The 13179-nt window shown below is 41.2% G+C and overlaps 1 protein-coding gene across 1 annotated transcript in view; it reads right to left on the bottom strand.

Annotated features, from left to right (window-relative positions):
- LOC138243427 (scavenger receptor cysteine-rich type 1 protein M130-like) overlaps nt 1-13179 on the bottom strand; it is a 359441-nt gene that overhangs the window by 148671 nt on the left and 197591 nt on the right. The gene's annotated exons all lie outside the window — the stretch shown is intronic.

Here is a 13179-nt window from a genome sequence, read left to right as displayed (position 1 = left end):
ATGAAATATTTACATGGTTTAAAAACAGAGAATATAATTAAAAGACAAATACAACAACAATCAAACATATCTTTATACAAAACAAGGTTGAAGAAGAAAAAAGAAAATTAAGGCACTAAAACAACTAAACAAAATACATATAACAACACTGAACCACAAAGATAAAATATTTTCCAATTCCAAGACTTCTCTATCTATCCAGAGACATTAAGCACCCCCACCCTCAGAGCCGGAAATACAGGCCTTCCTCCTGCAGGTCCACAAAGATGTTATTTTTTAAAAAGATCCTGCGAAATTTGGCCATCTGCCTCACAGCCCTGCAGTAGGCCAGGCTGAGAGAGAAGCAGTCCTTCAGCCTGGCGATGTACAGCCTGACAAGATCTAGCTTCAAGCCATTGTACATCACCAGGTTCCTCCTCTCCCAGACAGCTGCCCTTGCTAGGCTGAGGAGGAGGTTCACTAAAATGGCGTTAACCCCCCCTCAGACCCACGGTATCCAAAAAGGAACAGCTCTTTCCAGGACACCCCGTGAAGAACAGTTCCTCGAACAGAGCAAAACAGGCCATCCAGCAGATCCGTCAAGTACGCCCTCAAATCCTTCAATCCATCACAACTGACAAAGAGGTGCAGCAGCCCCTCCGTCCACTGCCCGCACAATCTTGGTGAAGAAGTCCTGCTGCTCGCATCTCTGGGGCAGGAAAGGCAGCCTCAGACATGCCCAGATCCATGCCGGCTCGAGGTGGCGGAAGATCTTACCCCAGAACACCTCTGAGACCGGCGCTCTGAACCGTTTCGCCACCATCAGCCTGTAGAACATGCTGGTGGTGCACCCCTTGAAAATTCCCCAATGAGGGTGTCATGAGCGACCCGCGGAGGCTTCCCCTCCCACACAAATCCCACCACCAGTTGCCTAATCTCGTTCTCTACCCATTCAGGAAGAGGCATCACAGACAGTGGGTACCACAAGAGGGACAGGCACAGTGTGTTAACGAGCAGGACCCTTCCCTTTAGGGTCAGGGACCTGTGTCTCCACCGATTTAGCCTGGCCCTCATCTTAATGAGCTTCTCCTTCCACAGGAGAAGCCCAGGGGCCTGCTCATCAGTGCTAATGTAGACGCCAAGGACCTCCAGGTGACCAGTGACCAGGTCTGCCCTCCGAACCGGCATGACATCAGACTTCTCCAAGTTTACCTTGGCGCCCGAGGCAGAGCAGTAGGCCTGCACCACCTCCAAAATGGCCAAGATCTCCGCCACCTCTGCCAACGTCAGTGTGGTGTCGTCAGCATATTGGTAGATTAACGAGGTGGCGGTGCCCCCAGGCAAGGTGACGCCGCACACCCCCTCCTTACTGCGGATCGCCAGACCCAGGGGCTCAGCCACTAAGGAGTAGAGCAGATCCGACAGAGGGCAGCCCTGCCGCACTGACCTGGTCACTGGAAAGAAGCTCGTGAGGGAACCGTTCACCTTGACACAGCTCACGATCCCCTTGTACACGAGCCTCACCCAGGAGATGAAGACCTCGCTGAAGCCGAAGCTCTTCAAGACCTCAAACAGGAAGGAATGCTCCACCCTGTCGAAGGCCTTCTCCTGGTCCAGTTTCAGGACGTATCCGCCCCTCGGCTGCTCCCGCATAAGGTCCACGACATCTCTGATGGAGCACACCGTGTCCGCGATGTCTCTCCCCTTGACACAGTAGGTCTGCGAAGGCGACAGGATCCTGGGCAGAACCTTCCTGAGCCTGAGGGAGAGAACACGAGTTAGGATCTTATAGTCCGAGTTCAACAGGCTGATCGGGCGAAAGTTTTTCAAAAGGGAGGGATCCCCCTGCTTTTTGTAGACGAGAGATCACCCCCCTTCTCATAGATGGGGTCAGAGCGCCGGTCCTGGCAATTTCCTGGAACACCTCCAGAAGGAGGGGCCCCTGGGACTGCTGAAAGTGTCTGTAGAGCTAGGAGGAGAGCCGTCCCACCCTGGGCTCTTGTTAGGAGACGAGCCCCGAAGTGCCTCAAGCACTTCCTCCAAGCTCAGCGCACTGTCACAGAGCTCACGATCGCTCTGTGACAGGGGCGTACTCACCCCGGCCAGCATAGCCCGGGTCTGCTGCTCATCCACCGCTTCGGACCAGAACAAGGCGCTATAAAAATAAAACACCTCATTCCTAACAGCCTCAGGGGCAGAGAGCTGCGCTGTCTCTCCTGCTCCAGGCCAAAGAAGAACCTCGTGCTCTTCTCGCCCTCGGCCAGATACTGCCCAGTGGGCAGTGATTCGTCGAATATACGTATATTCAAGGTGAAAATACAGCTATATATATATGTATGTCGCCGCGACGACATGAATAAACGCATATATAACGTCGAAAATACATCTAACACAGTGCCTGAGGTTTTTTACTGTATGTATCGTGTGTGCCGCAACTCGGAGTATACGGCACTCTGCACAGTGTACGAAGTAAATTCTTTTCGTAGTAATTATTTTATTTACACGTGTATAATAAATATGGTAATAAATATAATAAATTAATTAATTACTGCGAAAGGAATTTACTTCGTACACTGTGCACCTGCCTGAAAAAAACAGTAAAATGTTTGAGTGCCTATAGAGTTTCTATTTTTATTTTCTTGAGAAAAGTTGATACCATTTCCATTACCCCGTCCCCCGATCAGTGCGCGGTGCCCGGGGAAAAATCTGTAGGGGGGCGTCTGAAATTCTGAGGGGGGTGATATTTCGGTTGAAACGGAGCTGTACGGTGCGGCTACCCAAATGAAATCTCGCAGCTATGCCATTGATTAGTGCTTCATGATAGAAGATAACGACTAGCAATCTGGTATTTGCGTTGAAGTTCAGTTTCACATTTTTTGTCACTCTCGTGGTTTGTATTGCCTGGAGCGAAAAGTACCATAAGCGTTCATTTTTGCAGCTACATGGACGTTCTGAATCGTTTAGAAAAAAATGCTGTAAAACCAACAGAAAGCACAGACTGCTATAACTAGTCCTAGTTATATAACGATTTTAAGTATAATGATAAACTACTCGGTCCAACTGAGCAAACAGGATCGTAATGTTGACACTCAATAACGACACTGATATGTGCAGTTCCTGGACGGAGAGCCCTCCTGCACATCAAACAGTCCGAGTGACTGTTAGTGTCATTTAGTGTTGTCTGACCATTGACAAAGTACAACTATTTTTTTAGGGCACAAGTTAAGTTAAGTAAATCCTTTTGCCCAAAACTGAAGGGGCGACACTCCTCCCTCCCCCCGTGACGCCAGGCCTGTCCCCATCCTATTCCATAATGTCATTATACTGTATATAATAACAGTGACCGATCCTTACTAACTGTATGAGTTAAAATTGCACATCAGCACATAGCAGGGGGCACATAGCCGCGATGTATTATCAATGTTAAATTTCAACCATAATATCGACAACATTAATAAACGCATACGTTGAGAAAATATCTAACCCAGCATATTTTCCGGTTATATACCACAATGCATTGCTAGTATTCGTTGGTCGCCATTTTGGCCACGTTTTTCAATCGTAGAAGAAGTCTGCGAATATCTCAGCAATCCTCTTTTGACGAGTAAGTATAAATAATAATAATAATAATAATACTATCTGAATACATACAGATCTTACTTAATATTATTTTGATTAAAATAGTATGTTAATAAGCAAAAAATGGCACATAAAAATAGTGTGAAGGGGAAGATTACACAAAATCGTTTTGCCATTTCTCTAATTTGAGAATCAGAAAAAACAGCACATGTTCAACAGGTCATTGAAAATAAGTATGTAACATGTACCATTAACAACGTCAATGCTAAACAACCCTTAATGTTATAGTACCCCATGGATTTGTGAAGTATGTGATGATAATTTTCTCTGATTCTCCTAAAAATATATGGATATTCTTAGAAATTAGAATTGCCTCAGCAAGACAACTTTAAGGAATAACGATATGTTTTTTATGGAAAAAATAATAATCGCGGTGTTATACTCCTTTCTGTGTGATTTCTGAAATAGTTATTGTTCTAAATTTAACTAGGCAATGATATATGGGAAATACCTGCGTAGTGTGACCTTTCTTACTCACCCTTTTAAACAACATTTTTATCGCAGTCATTTTGTTCTCTTAATCAAATTAGATTATATAAATGTAAACGGTAGAAAATCTCTGTTAAAATCCCAAAAATAAAACTGATGACAGGAATTGCGGGAAATTACCGAGCGTACGGTACGGTCTAAAACGTGCAACAGTACTGTATGTAATTTATTTACACAGCTTTGCATACAGGGGTTTCGCGAGGGGGTCTTGCCACCTGCCTGAAAAAAATGTAATTATATGTTGATTTCTTTGAATGACAATATTTCTATTTTTATTTTCTTAAGAAAAGTTGATACCATTTCCTTTTATATTCCATCGTCCTTACAGTACCTTACATACAACAGTCACTGTTTATTTACTGTTTATTTGCATGTGTTACAATTATCTGTAGGTGCACATCAGCACGCAGGGGACACACCAAATCAGACTTTATGTCAAAGCACTATTTATCCCAATGGAGGAAGCGACATGCAGAGCTAAATGCTCTTGCAGAATCCAGCAGTGATGATAAAGATGACAGCTTTCACATAGATGACACCAAGGATGAGAATGTGGAACAATCGTCTGGTGATATGGGTGCTAGTGTCAATGATGACATTACACATCAGGATTCAAATGACTATGGGTACACTGAAGAAGTTATTACTTCTGAAGAAGAAATCTTGAATGAGGTTGAAAGGTCTGACTCTGATGAATCTGATGTAACTGACCCCAGTCCTGAATCTACTGACCTTGTAGATGAGACACAGACTGATCCAGCAAGGCCAAATCTATCTACCGAACTTGTAGCTTGGTCTGCAAAGCATGGTTGTAAAAGACAGTGTTTCAATGATTTATTGGAGATATTGAGACGTCCAGGACTTTCCTCAAACACCTAATAAAGTGCAAATCAGTGATAAATGCGGTGTTCAGTACATTTACTTTGAATTAAAGAAAGGAATCCTGAAAAACATATCTTCTAAAACATTCCAAGAAGGCATGCATTCTGTAGACCTGTGTATCAATGTTGATGGAGTTCCTCTCTTCAAATCTACATCTGTGCAATTTTGGCCTATTTTGTGCTCTTTTCACCAATTCCAGCCTTTCATAATGGCATTATTTTCTGGATGGTCCAAGCCTGATCCAGTTGATGATTATATGAGTGACTTTTTAGAGGAGTTAAAGTTACTCACCAATAATGGCATTCACTTTGAAGATAGAGTATTTAATGTTACTGTGAAGGCTTTTATATGTGATGCCCCTGCACGCTCATATCTGAAATGCTGCAAAGGACACAATTCGTATTTTGGCTGCAAAAGATGCAAAATTAAAGGGAGCTGGGAGGGAAGAGTTGTTTTCACAAGGGAAGAGGCATGTAATGATCGTACAGATGAACAATTCAAGAACTTTGAGTACAAGGAACACCAACAAAGACTTTCTCCCTTAGCTGCTGCTGGAATTGGGTGGATAAGCCAATTCAACCTTGACTACATGCATCTAGCTTGTGTTGGTGTTGGCAAAATAATTCTTATTTTCTTAAAGCAAGGACCAGCTAAATGTCCACTGTCTGGCAGGCAGAGGAAAGAAATTTCTGATAATTTGGAAATTCTTAGCGGAAAGATGCCTGGGGAATTTGCTAGGCAGCCAAGATCCCTCTCAGAGCTTGACAGATGGAAGGCTACAGAGTTCCGCCAGTTCCTTTTGTATACAGGCCCCATTGTGCTTCGTAATGTTGTATCAAAGGAACTATACACCCATTTTCTGATGCTAACAGTTGCTCTTTCCATTATGTTGGACTCGGATGAAAGAAAGAGAAATGCCAATCTCAACTATGCCCCGAAACTGCTTGATACCTTTGTTGACAATGCACAGCATTTGTATGGACCAACATTTGTTGTATACAATGTGCACAGTTTGAGACATCTACATCAGGATGTGGTACAATTTAATTGTTCCTTAAATGATGTATCTGCATTCCCATTTGAAAACGTTTTACAGTCCTTGAAGAAACTAGTGCGGAACAGTCATACAGTAACCCTATAGCTCAAGTAGTAAAGAGAATGAAGGAGAAGGAAAGAGTTCAGAGCAACTGTGAAGCATCTGGTTCACAGATGTATATTTCGTCAAGACAAAAAGACTGTTGTTTCCTGTTGGATAATGAGGACTTTGCATTTGTGAAGGAAAAAAGAGCAGACAGAAGTCTTCTATGTGATGTTGTATGACAGACTCAGACATGTAACTTCTTCACTGAACCATGTGAGTAAAAACTGCATAATATTATATATGTTAATAGTCTGGAGATGCATGCAAGGGAGAAATTCCTCTCTGTAAAAGAGTTGCACAGAAAAGTAGTGTGTCTCCCATATGGTGCTGGGTATGTCCTTTTCCGTCTTCATAATGGCATAGAACATAATCCTGTTCCATGAGGAAGTTGCAACTTTGATTCACACAGGATGCTGCTGTCTGCTCTTTTCTCATGGTTAAGTTTAAATTTTAAAGTTTGTGAGGAATTGCATGTAGTGAATACCATCTAACTACAAATGTATACATAAAGCAGAATGTTTATTATTGAATTATGTGTTTTTATTGAGTATAATCTTTATAAGCGAACACAAGTGTAGTAATTAGCACCACAATCTGAATTAAGACTCAAAATTAAAATGTGCATGTCTGTTTCAGGTGATGTGGACATGCGCTGTTTGGATAGAGCAAGAGGGGGAGGTTGAGGGAGTCCTGCCCTCAAACTGGGTGGATGCCCGAAGAGAGTTTGTGTGGTGGCCGAATGATCCAAAGCAGGCCACAAAACTATACAAAGAGAAGGCCAACCCTAATAAAGATACTTGGGTTACCTTCAAGCTCATTAAAGTTAAACATACATCAGGTATAGCTTTCTTTGAAAATAAGAGCAAATTCCTGTTAATTATTATAAATTCCGATTGAATATTTACAGTAACTGTCTATGTACATGTATTAGTGCAAAAATACCTTTTTCATATTTGATCATATGTAATGTAAATTTAATTATTTGTAGACAAGAAATCAGAGTGTGATCACTTTGATTTAACCACCTCTGTTACGGATGCTGAAGATGAGGATGAGACACCCAATCCAAAACACAAAAGAAAGAAGCGGGTGTTCTCCAATTATGTTGATGGTATTGTAACGTTGCCATAGCCGGCCCAGGGACGGCAAAATAAATGTAGTGGCTATAGGCACCAGTTATGTAGGGTTTGGGCATTTACTGGGACAATTATTAATTGTAGCAGTAAATCACAAAATTGATTCTTTTGATGGCTTTAGAATCCAACCATGCGACATAACTCAAACAACGCACACACACAGGTACTAATACACGAGGATACATTTATTAATACATAGAATATGCATGTAAACCTAACAGATCTTATCGAGAGGGTTATCAGAATACAAAAGGTATATATTCAGTCAGTTACAAAGAGTTACATATATCAAGAGGATATACGTTCAGTATATCATTCATTAAGACCGTTTCGTAATTGAACTTGGTTACAACTTCTACATTAGATACTCAAAACAAGTACGTAACTCTTAGGAATTAAATTGATATCAACTGGTTGGGATAACAGTTGAATTCTCAAGCAGTAATGCAGTGAAGTTGAATACTCATCCAATCTCTGGGGATTCAGATCTCCTGCGGGCACAAAGAAACAGTTGCAGGCTTGTTGCTGTCCAATCCGCACTCTCTGGCTAGGTGCTGTGCGGCTTGCTACGGTGCGCTGCTGATGTTCACTGACCGGCTAGTTAGTGTTGGCTTTAACTAGCAAAGTTTGTGCACAGGAGAAAAGATGACTGTGGGTCCCAGCAAGTCAGGAAGAGGACCAGTTTGTTCCTGATGAAGAGCTAGTTCTGAATAGTGATTCAGCTGTCCACAGTTCTGACCTGTTCACGAGGCCTGCTGCTGGTGCTAACCTCGGGTGGATCCTCTGGTTACTCTCTGGCAACCTCCGCTCTCGACTCTTAGAACAAAGGAAAGTTCTGGCACTCGGACACACTGGCCGTTCCGTGGTTGTCCGGGCTGAGTCTCAGGGTGGTCAGGAGGCGCGCTGCGAGAATGTCCTGCCCTTGGGAGCCTTCTGCTCCTGGGCCGTCCTGCCCTGGAATTCTCCTTTGAATTCCCTTTAGAAAAGGCTCAGAATTCCCTCTGAATCTTACTGAATCTCTCAGGCTCTCTGTGTTGCCTGTTTTTACCTGGAGGAACTTCAGCTCGTTGATTGGCTGAAAGTTCCATGGGCATCAGAGTCCCACGTGGGTTACTCGGCCCTACCAGTCCCTGATTGGTTGATCAAGGTGAGATATCAGTCACTTACTCCTGACACTTAGGAATGCAGTCCAGATGTCCATCTGGCACTCCCTAGACAGATAGGCGCCAATGGATGACCATTGATCATGATAGCCAGGCTTAGCTAAGTGCATCCCCCTTTGGGAGCTGTCCTAGGAAACCTTATTAAAGGAAGCCTTAAATCAGCCTGCACCACAGAGATGAACAGAGAGATGGGGCCTCATTTGGGAAGGCTCAGAACACTTAATTCTTTCTTATTAATAAGCCTCGCCGCTACAGTATGTAAAAGTAACAGTCTCAATAGCTATATTTTTAACCAGTTATTAATATCAACTGATACATTTAGCTTGTACCTTGTTATTGATTTTTTTACAACCCTTTAAAATAAGTCATTTTGAAAGGTGTTCTGTATGAAAATGTTAAAAATCTTATCAGATTTGTTGATCATGGAAATTGCTAAGAATTTTGGTTAGCTTATTCTATTTTAAACTAATTTTCAGTATTATATTGAAATATAATAATTTTCTATTATATTACAGACTTTGATTCTGATGCTGCTACTCCAAGTCCATTTCTCTGCCTTCAAAGTTCCCAAAATAAAGAAAATAAATGTATTGTAAAAAGTAACAGATCAAGTTGATTAAATAATTTAATGTGATATGAAATATTTTACTGCCATATTTTTTCTGTTTAGAAAAGAAGAAGCCACCGAAGCTGCCAGTTCCACCCCCAAAACTGAGGTTCTCTCCTAGGAAGAGTGTCTCCCAGAGCTCACTCAGCTGTTCAAGTACGCTTAAAGGTAGGTTATTGCAATCAAAGTTAAAATGTTTTCTTAATGTCCTTAGATGTCCTTAAAGATAACCATCATCAATCATATTTAAAGACAAGTTAAGACCATTTTTTATGTTATTGAAGCCCAACCATCAAAGGTGAGAACCAAGGAAGAAAATGGTGCCGAGTTCTGGCTTCAACATTCCTGAAGTTTTTACTACGTTTTTTGCCTACATCTAATTACTCTATGAAATTGAGATGAAACTCACAAGTTCATTTTTTTTTATTACGTCTGAGGTTATGTCACTGTAATTTCCAAAGTCTGGAGAACTGTCTTCCATAAGCAAATTATATTCAAAGATTATTGGATTGGTGAACATTTTACATCCATACTTAAATATTAAATTAATCTGCAATATTATATTAACAGCCCAGGTAGTCCAAACTGGGACCTCACCACGCAAAGTTTGAAGCCCTAAGCAAGTTATAAGACCAAAGTCTTCAACCGAAGTACTTAGTACATTACTTGTATCATATTAATTAAATTATTAAATTTAAGAATAGTTTATGATCCCTCTGCAAATGATTTGTTAAGTATGAGATTATTGTTAACTTTTAAATTTCTAGTATCAAACCAGGATTGGCCAGATGGCAGAAATGATCCTGGAAGACTATCAAAAAGTATGTCTTTTTAATTGTATAAAGTAATAAATAAAACTACCCATATTATAGTTTTACACAGAATGTATTTTAATTATGTGTAGGCTCGTATACAATATAAAAATAAGTTGTCTTTTACCACAATGCTACAAACGACACAAACATATTCAAAATTGAAGCTATGTTTTTAATACACCAATGGAGTTTAATTGACATTGTTTATAGAATCCTAGTTCAATGACAGACTAAATGACTAAATTGAAATATTAAGTTGTGTGATAAAGTAAATGTTTTCCATAACTGAATTCTTTTCAGAGTCTCCCAGGCAGAAGACCACATCCAGACCAGAAGAGAAGAGAGAGAGATATCCTCCTTCAGAAGGAAGTACAGTTAAAATGAACTACAGATGTGGGAATTTTTACTTTTTAAGATTATAAATTGCATGTAGCACATTAGCAACACTACAGTTATGGTAATGTGACAATAGTGTAAGAAAATCCTAACCTAATTCCTTTTAAATGCTGATATAAAATGTTAATTTCAGGAGTTTCAAAAGTGGGTATTGGGCCTCCTGATAGAGATGAGGGATGAATTGAGGCGTTTGTGTAGGTCCACAGAACCGGTAGACTCCCAATTCCACATCAGGAGGCTGACCACAATGGAAGAGTTCTGTGCATACGAGCAAGCACTTGACAGCATGGACAATCAAAACCTGCTGGTATGATATTATATTCTCATTGTGGTGTAGAAAATATTCACTACTAATGTTCTAGGTTTCAGATAGGTCATAATTTTATAGCCTACATCTGATTAATGATCCATCTCTGGCATACGTTCATATTTTTAGTTTATAATGTATAATCTTGCTTATCCTTTAATGGCAAAATAAAGTGTTTTTAATGTTCTAAAAAGTTACTACATTTTTTTTTACTTTGAAAAATGGTCACTTTGTATTTATAAACTGAGAAAATACTGAAAGAAAAGTGCAGTTAATATGTGAAAATGTGTTTGTTCCATTGAATGTGTAAATGGGTATGTCTCATTAGTTAATTAATGAAGATCTAGTAGCTTCTAACATTATTTCTAATAAAATATTATTTCCAGATAAACCAACTTCGGAGAGTAGGCGGCAGTGATGTCAGAGAAAGTGTGTTCACAGTCTTGTCAAGGTATTGCTTGTTGATTTTTAACATGTTTTTACATTACATTTTTACTTTGATCAAGTTAACATATCCACAGAATTGAGCTTATAGATACCTATGTGTTAACCACTGAATGTGCAAGGTGTAAAACTGCAAAATTGTCTTTTAAAATATAAGGATTACAGTATTAAATTTGATCCTAAATATTTGAGTAAATAAATGCTGAGTGGAAACTTACTTGAAAAAATGTCTAAACTCCAATTTGGTTTTCAGACTTATGACAAATGAACTGATGACAGAATTGAACTTCGTTGGCACAAGCCGAAAAGATAAACAACAAAAGAGTGGCCTGGGAGATACAACTCTTCATACAGTAATTAAAGGTACTCCTATTCTATGTTGTACTTTCAAACTTTGGGTACTCTTTAATTAGGACAGACTTTATTGCTCAACTGCTATGATGCAAGCCAAATTGTATCCGTTTATTTCAGCTTTGAGCTTAGTAAACCTTAATGGTTCATTTTTGAACTTGAACTTGAACTTTGAACTTTATTGCCATATGTAACCGGTGCTGGTACAATGGAATTCTTACTTACAGAAAGTCTCTCAATTGTAAAACAAGTGTAAAAAAACAAAAAAAAAACAAAGTGCAAACAGTGCATCAAGACAATGTACAAACAAACAATAGACAATGTGCAAGTAAACATGCAGACAGTTTGAATGTAAACAATACAGACGTGTAAACAATGACTGGAGACGTACAATAAATAAATTACAATGAGGTAGATGGTGATGGTGTAGGTGTGGTCCGAGGGGGATGGCTAAATGTGTTCGCCAGTCTCACTGCTTGTGGATAGAAGCTATTGAAGAATCTAGTGGTAAGTGTCCGTATGCTCTTATATCTCTTGCCTGAGGGCAGTGGGGTGAAGAGCTCATGCCCGGGGTGGTGACTGTCCTCTGTGATGGCCAGAATTCTACCACGGCAGCGGTCCTCATAGAGCTGTTTAATCTCGGTGAGACCGCAGCCGATGATCTTCTGGGCCATATTGACCATTCTCTGCAGTGCCTTTCTTTCTCGCGAAGAGGTGTTGCCATACCACACGGTGATCCCGTTGGTGAGGACGCTCTCGATAGTGCAGCGGTAGAAGTTCACCAACACATGTATTGGCATCCCCCATCGCTTGAGGCACCTCAAGAAATAAAGGCGCTGCTGAGCCTTCTTCATGATAGAGTCAGTGTTCACAGTCCAGGTTAGATCTTTAGAGATGTGAATTCCCAAAAACCTAAAGCTGGTGACTGTTTCCACTTCCGTTCCATCAATACTGAGTGGGCTGTGAGTGTGTGGCCTGTGTCTCCGAAAGTCCACTATTAGCTCTTTCGTTTTCTTTATGTTCAAGTCCAGGTTACTGCTATGACACCACCTAAGCAGCTGTACAACTTCATCCCTGTAAGTGGACTCGTCATCATCACTGATCAGTCCTATTATAGTGGTGTCATCGGCAAACTTAATGATGCGGTTGTTGCTGTGTCTTGCTGTGCAGTCTTGAGTAAATAGGGAGTACAACCTTGGACTCAGACAGCAGCCTTGTGGGGTTCCAGTGCTCAGGGTGAGTGGTGTTGATGTTTTATTGCCTATCCGCACCACCGGTGGTCTCTTGATAAGAAAGTCCAGCAGCCAGTTGCAGACAGAGTTGCACAGACCTAATCCCCTGAGCTTTGTCACCAGTTGACTGGATATGATGGAATTGAATGCTGAACTGTAGTCCACAAACAGCATTCTCACATACGAGTTCTTAGTGTCCAGGTGTTACAAGGCTGTATGCAGAGCCAGGGAGACAGCATCATCCACTGATCTGTTGCTCTGGTAGGCGAACTGCAGGGGGTCCATATGTGATATGTTGAGGAGTTGATATGTGACAACACCAGCTTCTCCAGGCATTTCATCACCACAGATGTTAATGCTACTGGGCGGTAATCATTCAGGCATGTCACTTTTGTCTTTTTGGGGGTTGGAACAATAGTGGTTTTTTTAAAGCAGGTGGGGACCATGGACTGTGACAGGGAGGAGTTAAAGATGTCTGTAAACACTGTGGTCAGCTGGGCTGCACATGTCCTCAGGACGCGAGGTGGTATCCCATCAGGCCCTGCAGCCTTACGGATTTTCACCCTGCTCAGAGTCTTCTGCACGTCCTGCTCTGAGA

This window comes from Lepisosteus oculatus, chromosome 14, assembly GCF_040954835.1.
Source record: "Lepisosteus oculatus isolate fLepOcu1 chromosome 14, fLepOcu1.hap2, whole genome shotgun sequence".
In the NCBI taxonomy this organism is placed as follows: Eukaryota; Metazoa; Chordata; class Actinopteri; order Semionotiformes; family Lepisosteidae; genus Lepisosteus; species Lepisosteus oculatus.
This window is presented reverse-complemented; position numbering and strand designations above follow the sequence as displayed.